Source organism: Aulonocara sp. 'chitande type north' Nkhata Bay, linkage group LG13 (genome assembly GCF_057382095.1).
Source record: "Aulonocara sp. 'chitande type north' Nkhata Bay isolate Kocher_YH1m ecotype deep benthic linkage group LG13, A_spYH_male_GT1.1, whole genome shotgun sequence".
Classification (NCBI taxonomy): domain Eukaryota; kingdom Metazoa; phylum Chordata; class Actinopteri; order Cichliformes; family Cichlidae; genus Aulonocara; species Aulonocara sp. 'chitande type north' Nkhata Bay.
Genome location: NC_141356.1, coordinates 32,796,581 through 32,802,580, shown reverse-complemented (window position 1 = coordinate 32,802,580; position 6,000 = coordinate 32,796,581). Strand labels below are relative to the sequence as shown.

General features: G+C 39.3%; 2 long non-coding RNA genes across 3 annotated transcripts in view; one reads left to right on the top strand and one right to left on the bottom strand.

The window, feature by feature from the left end:
- Positions 1–894, bottom strand: part of LOC147316511 (uncharacterized) — a 3,829-nt gene extending 2,935 nt beyond the window's left edge. Inside the window, exons 1-2 of one of the 2 annotated variants that reach the window (XR_015124488.1) lie at positions 495–893; positions 1–18 (exon numbers count right to left, since the gene is read on the bottom strand). The exon at positions 1–18 is cut by the window's left edge and continues 571 nt beyond it. This is a non-coding gene — a long non-coding RNA (uncharacterized LOC147316511). The other variant, XR_015124487.1, reaches the window with a different exon arrangement.
- LOC147316510 (uncharacterized) overlaps positions 1–2,514 on the top strand; it is a 3,961-nt gene extending 1,447 nt beyond the window's left edge. The window contains exons 1-2 of the long non-coding RNA XR_015124489.1: positions 1–1,354; positions 1,982–2,514. The exon at positions 1–1,354 is cut by the window's left edge and continues 1,447 nt beyond it. This is a non-coding gene — a long non-coding RNA (uncharacterized LOC147316510). The remainder of the gene's footprint in view (positions 1,355–1,981) is intronic.
- Positions 2,515–6,000: the final 3,486 nt, after the last annotated feature.

Genomic DNA, 6,000 nt, shown 5'->3' with positions numbered 1-6,000 from the left:
GAAGGAGAGGTAGGATTTCTGTGAAAGCCAAATTAAATGTGAATAGGCTTTGATAGTTATTGAGAAGGCAGAATAATAAGAAAAGGCAAAAGTACGTCACAATATAATTAATTAAGTTACATATTTTGATTACCAAATTATGGAAGCGTGGAGCTGCCACCCAGGCAAAAGAAAAATAGAGCTGTATCACGTTATGACGTGAAATGTTTATTGTTCTAACATTATGCTTTTCATGTTTGTATAATATAATATCACGTTATTATAATATACATAATTGTCACGTTCGCACAATATTGTACGGACGTGATAATTATGTACATTTTTCGTACAATGTTGTTCAAACATGTTGTTCAAACATGATAGTATATTGTTAGAACGATAAACTTTTCACGTTATAACGTGATATACTTATATTTCTCTTTTGCCTGGGTGGCAGCTCTACGCTTCCGTTCCAAATACACGAGAATAAAGTAATATTATATGGGAAAAGGCACCTGCTAGCTTGATGATGGAGGCTTCTTAGACTGGCCACCCGCCTTGGCTTCTTGTCGCCACTCCACGAAATAAAGGTCCGTTTCCTCCATGCCGGCTAATTATTCATCCTCATTAAAATCTCGTATATGTTCAGTTGGCAGAATTGAGAATTTTACATCTTCCAACCACTTAATTAACGCGAACATAATCGGCTTGTTTCTTCCCGTCTCCTGTATCCGGCCGTTCCTCTCGCTGTCAGATTTCGCGCCTCAGAGACGTCGTTATTTTTCAAAAAAAAAAAAGAAGAAAGAAAGAAAGAAAGAAACAGCAACAACTACTAAAGAGAGTTTTTGCACGTTCATTGCACATTTGTGGGAATGTTTAAATATTTAATTTTTATTAATTACTTTTCATTATATCTTTATTTTTTAAACCACCGTGGCAGTGCGCATGCGCATACACTCCTGCACGCAAAGGGCTTTGGAGTTGACGTAATGTCGCAATGCATTGTGGGAGCGCAGCACCATCTTGGCAGGTCACGAATCAAAACAAGATTGCTACGAACCATTCTGAAACGTAGCTCAAAAGAAAATGACGGTATAGAGACAGATTCTGTCCAGATGCAAAGAGACGGTACTTGATTGTTGAAATGTGGACCCGTATGAAATATAGCCGTGGAGTAGAAACCCTGAAGACCAAACCGCTATTGACTTAGCATGATCTACTCTCATACCTTGTCTGTGGAGTCAGAGCATACACGGCGCACCAATTTCGCAATTATAAATCTCTGGAGGCGCACATCCAATTCACCAAGGACTGGGTACAAGATTTGGCTATTTTTAAGCCTCCACGTTGTGAGTACGCCGTCATTCAAGCAAAGGTAAGTCAGCTTGAGTACTGCGAGTAAAATGCGTTTGATTCCCCCCAGCATTCAAATTAGTGCTAGCAAAAATTCATTCGTGAGGGGGAAATTACAGTGAGAACATGTAGAGGCTCTGTTAGAGGGATAACATAGTGAGTTCAGTGCATTGATGTGACATTGTCCTGAAGGATTTAGTTATTCTTTATGGTTAAAGAAATTGCCCTAATTAATTCATATTTATTATAAATAATCCTAATTACACATCTTGCTTCCTTGTTTGTGTCCTGTGTCACTAAAAATACATTCTGTTTTAGTTTTATACATTGATTAATGACCTGCAGAATCTGCTTGTCATATTAGGTGTCCATAGTTGTCACTTAAAGTCGAACTTTATGTTTTCTCCCTCTTGAAAGTGATTACATCCTTGCATTACATACTTTAGATTCATTTTTTGCTGATAGGTTTCTAAAAAGAAACATGCAGATTTAGAATATAACATGCAGCGTTCTATAGATGGATACATAAAAACACTTTATTTGTTACATTTATGATAAATGGATTTGAAAGTAAATAAAACACATTTGTGTCGGACTTGGCTTATTAAAGTTCTTGTCTTTAAATGAACTTTGTCTGTGTGTGTTTTAGGTCCTGCACTCTTAAAGACTGAATTGCAGCATTGCAGCCACAGGTCATTGTGAGCATCACAGGGAAGGTTGAAGCCGCCCACTGCAGCTGTATGGCTAGAGTCGTGGAGACTTGCAGCCATGTCACTGCTCTTCTGTTTAATGTAGAAGCAACAGTGAGGATCTGTGGCACAAGGACTGTTACAGATGAACCTGCATACTGGGTTTTGCTGGGTAATATGACCAAGATACAGCCAGAGGTTGGCCATAAGATAGACTTCTCCTCTTCAGCTGCCCAAAAAAAAGGTTCTTGATCAAAACATAAACAGACCATTCGTTGTGACAGGTAAAAGAAGCCATCCTCAAAAAAGAAAGGTTCCACCTGCTACTGTGGAGGAGTTGGATCAACTGATGGGACAATATTTTTCCAAGCATAGTTCTGTTCTGAATAACCCATAATGTTTTAATTTAGGGGGCCATGTAAATACTTTGCATTTACTGAATATGTACTTACTAAATACCACTGTTCAAAAGTTGAATAAAGAAACAAAGAAATGTTTGCCTATTTTTAATTAAAAGCACTTTGTCGAACATCACATCAGTTACAATGTAGAAAAAATGTTATGTATAGTTTACAAATGACAAAATGTTCACATAAAATCATGACAGCATTTGTATAATATCACCCACTACTAGCATTCTGTAATTTACTGTCTCTTTTGAAAACTTATCACTACATAAACAGCACAAGACTTAAAAGTATTTAACAAGAGCATTTTTCCCTGGTTTTACTACCACACTGGGGCACATGTTCACCAAAACGCAGCAAACCTTTGCCATCTTATCCAGGAAGGTCACCTTTTTACCCTCACATGGAAGAAGTAATCTGATTGGCATGGTGGTATGTAGCATGTAGTTTGAAGCAGGGATTTCGTAGTGCCCCATGTGTAGTGTTGGAACCCAGTCAGGATTTGTTTCATTCATTTCATAGGCTGGTTTGTTGCAATAATGCCAAATAATTAGCAACTCTATAAATAGAAGGTAGTTCTGCATGTTTGTTCTAAGTTTGTGCTATTGAAAATAAAATTAACAGGCTATAAATAATAATATGAACTTATTTAGAACTTACCTGAATGAAAATACTGGAGCACACCAACAGATATCTGTGGCTGGTAGAGAACTGAATATCAGCTCGTCTCGCAGCTGCTATCCAGGCTAGACGCCTTCTTTTGGTAACATCCAACACATAAGCTCCCTCATGATGTTTCCAGGTGAGGAAACAATGAAAAGAGAGCCTGTTTTCAAGCTTATTCCTTTGTCGGTAGTGCAATCTAACATTACAACCGACCACACAGCAAGCATTTGTTTGGCCTGCTAATATGGCGCCTTGACCAAAAATCCTGGCTACGCCCCATCCCGTAAGATCACGCTCCAGAGCCCTATTAACGTACGGATCTAGAAAGAAGACGCTGCATTTTTAACTCTGAGGGAGGTGGAGAATGAGCCTATTTCCAAAACAGTGGAGTGTGTTCCTTTAAGTACTAAATTGTATATATTGTCAAAAACTAAAGTGTACATAGCAGTTGTTGTATCTTGTTTACTGTATCACTGACAGATAATTTCAAAGTCAATGAACGCTACATTATAGTGAGATATTGTGTAATGTGAAATACTGTAAGCAAATGAATAAACAACCTAATTCGTGATAGACCTTTGACTCTGTTTTGTTTGAATCCAACTGTTTTTTGCAGATGTGCATAAAACATGTTACTTTTAGTATTGTTATCATTATCATCATTATTGCACTAAATATATTTTAAATAAAGGATACTTTGATATACATTCTACTGTAAGGTTGGAAATGTATTTTCTTCACCCTAAAATATGTTTTGAAATGTATTTTGGTTTGAAAGAAATATATTTTCAATTTCAAAAATATATTTTTTTGGAGCATCACAAATACAAAATATATTTACCATATATTTGAAATATATTTTGGCCAGGAAAAATGTATTTTTTTACCGTATGGGCCTGACGCCTTTGCACTTCTTACCTATGATTGTCTAACTCTTTTGAATCTCCAGCCATTGACTCATCAAACGTCTGGTTTCAAGTGGCAACCAGGAAACTTTGTCTCGACTCAGACGGATATCTCTGATCATTTACGCCACTTTCCAGCTACCCTTCCACCTAGGAAACACCAAAGGAGACGGGGTAAACGGGGCGGTATTCGTGTTCGCCTCAAGGCTTACTTACACTCACTTGATGCAAGCAGCTATCACGTATTTATAAATACCCTATCTTCTTTTCATGTTCTCTGGGGCCGCTTCTGCTATAGACTGCCCTGTCATTGCTGGATAAGTCCTGTTGGACACTGTGCTCACCTAGACTCCCCGGCCGAGTGCCCACCTGTTCGGAGCTGGGTGCGGCTCTCCAGAGGTGGTGTGAACTACAACAATCTTCGCCTGCTGAGATCTGTTCCAGCTTTCAACAATCTGACTATACTCTGGATGGCTTTGCTAAATGTTAGATCGCTGGCAAACAAGACTTTTATTTTAAACGACTTTTTCCTCTCATCGGGGCTGGATTTTCTTTATTTGAAACCTGGCTTCGTCCTGAGGAATCTTCTGCTTTTTCAGAACTTCTTCCCCCAGGTTGTGCCTATGCTAGCTCCCCTAAGATCTCTGACAGGTGGAGGATTTTCTTCGATTTTTAAACACAAATTTCGATGCCGGGAACTACCACCCGTCTTTGACACCAGCTTCGAGGTGCAGCTACTGGAACTGAACTGTGCCCCCCCAATTCTTTGTGCTGTGGTGTATCAACCCCCGAAATCTGTTAAGGATTCTATTTTTCAATTTGGTGATCTTCTAGGGAGCCTGGTTTTACGCTACGACCGTGTTTTAATTGTTGGTGATTTTAAGCACACTAACAAAGGATTTCCTTGCCCTTATTGACATTTTTAATCTTGCGCAGTGGGTAAGTGAACCAACACATTTAAAAGGTCATTCGCTTGATCTAGTTTTCTCTTATGATCTGGATATTCGTATAACGGATATCAGGGACTCTGGGATTTCTGATCATTCTGTGGTTATGTTTAATGTTACGCTACCAATGGTATTAACGTAGTACTGAGACAGCTTTGTTAAGAGTTTTTAATGATCTCCTTTTATCCACTGATTCAGGTTGCTCTGTGGTTTTAGTCTTACTGGATCTGACCTCTGCGTTTGACACAGTAGATCATAACATGCTATTATCAAGGCATCAAGTAGTTGGTCTTAAGGGCACAGCCTTATCATGGTTTAAATCTTATCCTTCAGAGAGGTCATTCTCTATCACTATGGGGCAATACTCCGCCTCCTCTGCTCCCTTTCTCTGTGGTGTGCCCCAGGGGTCTGTTTTGGCCCCTATCTTATTCTCTCTGTACATGTTGCCCTTGGGATCTATTTTCCAAAGATATAATATTTCTTTCCATTGTTATGCTGATGACATTCAAATTTATTTTCCTTTGAGTTTGCATGTCACAGATCCATCGCATACATTCTTTAACTGTCTTCATGATGTGAGAATCTGGCTGTGGTGGGAATAAGGCATGGCGGGACCACAGATCATCATTTAGAGCGATTTTATTCAAATCACATCACACCACAACACACACCAACCCCTGAGTCCCCGTGTTTTTAACTCAGTGGGAGAGATTAAGGATGCCGTGCAGGTGCGTCCGCCCTCCCTGCATGGCACCTGCAGACCACGCCCCACCACACTGGCCATCTCAAAACTCTCTTACCTTGAATGACAGTAAAACTGAAGTTATTGTCTTTGACAGCCATATCCCTTTGAACCAACTAACTGTTACCCTTGGCCCACTTGCTAGTTACCTCTCCCACATTGTAAGAGACCTTGGGGTACTCTTGGATAGCTCCTTCAAATTAGAGAAACAAGTATCTTCTGTGGTTAAATCCAGCTTCAATCAGATACGACAAATTTCTAAAGCTAAGCCTTTTCTTTCCCCCAAGGACCTTGAAAAGCTTATTCATGCAT